This window comes from Plasmodium relictum (genome assembly GCF_900005765.1).
Source record: "Plasmodium relictum strain SGS1 genome assembly, contig: PRELSG_99_v1_5, whole genome shotgun sequence".
Classification (NCBI taxonomy): Eukaryota; Apicomplexa; class Aconoidasida; order Haemosporida; family Plasmodiidae; genus Plasmodium; species Plasmodium relictum.
In genome coordinates, this window is record NW_021628803.1 from 17929 (window position 1) to 19243 (window position 1315).

Sequence of the window (1315 nt, forward strand, 5' to 3'; positions counted from 1 at the left end):
TTGGTGGAAAATTTTTAAGAATACAAAAATTTAATTATCTTTTATAAAATTAAAAAGATAAAATTAATAATGTTTTGTTATAATCAATGTTATATTTTGAAATAACATTGAATAATATAAAGTTTGGACTTTATTAATTGTTATAGTTTGTATGTATATATGTTTTTAATTAAAAGAATAAGTAATTCTTTATAATTAAAAACTCATTTATAACAATTAATAAGGCTATTAAAAGAGTAATAAAATTTTACTCAGTCATAAATACTCTTTATTAATTTGTTTGTTTAATACTCTAACAACGTCATTAAGCTGGTGTTTTATTAATTGGCCGTTTAATGACTTTGCTAGAGTATTAAACAAACAAATTAATAAAGAGTTTGTATAACTAAGTGTACGTTTATGTATATATATATATATTCTTTTTTATTATATATATATAATGTTTTCCTATGATGCATAATATTTAATCAGAATTAAATTTTACTTCATTTTTTAATAGACCTATTAATTGTTATAAATGAGTTTTTATTTACAAAGAATTAGTATCTTTTTTTAATTAAAAACATACAACAAAATTATAACAATTAATAAAATCAAGAATTTATTTGATTCAATGTTATTTCAAAAATATACATTGAATATAAAATAAACATTATTTGTTTTACATCTTAAGTTTTTATAAGTAAAAGTTAATTCTTTATTTAATTAGAAAAACAAACATCCAACAACCCAAAAAAAAAAAAAAAAATAATTAAGATGTATATAAATAAAATAACAAACAAAAAAAAATAACTTTATATTTTTTTTTTTTAACTAGCATCAATGCATGGCTAACTTGTGCATACATGACTAGTAAACTAGCTTAGTGTACTACAAAAGGTTAATAACATATTTTATTAACCAGATATACATTTTAGTAATAAATATACATATTTGTATTTATATTTTTTTAATATTTTTAGTAATATAGTGTGCAATTTAGTATACATTATTAATTTATAGTTTTCTTTTAATTTTTATATTTCTTTATAACAAAAGACCAGTGTATATTTTGAAAAGAATTTATAAAATATGTTTATTATAAGTAATAATTAGATATATATTTTTTTTTAACTTTTCTTTTTAAATTTGCTGTTTCTAATTTGTAAAAATAATCAAGGTGTTTAATATAATGCTTAATTGTTCGATTAATAACAGTTTTAGCATGTGCTAGGATTATTGATTTATTAATTGCCCGTTTAATGACTTTGCTAGAGTATTAAACAAACAAATTAATAAAGAGCATGTATAACTAAGTATACGTTTATATATATAT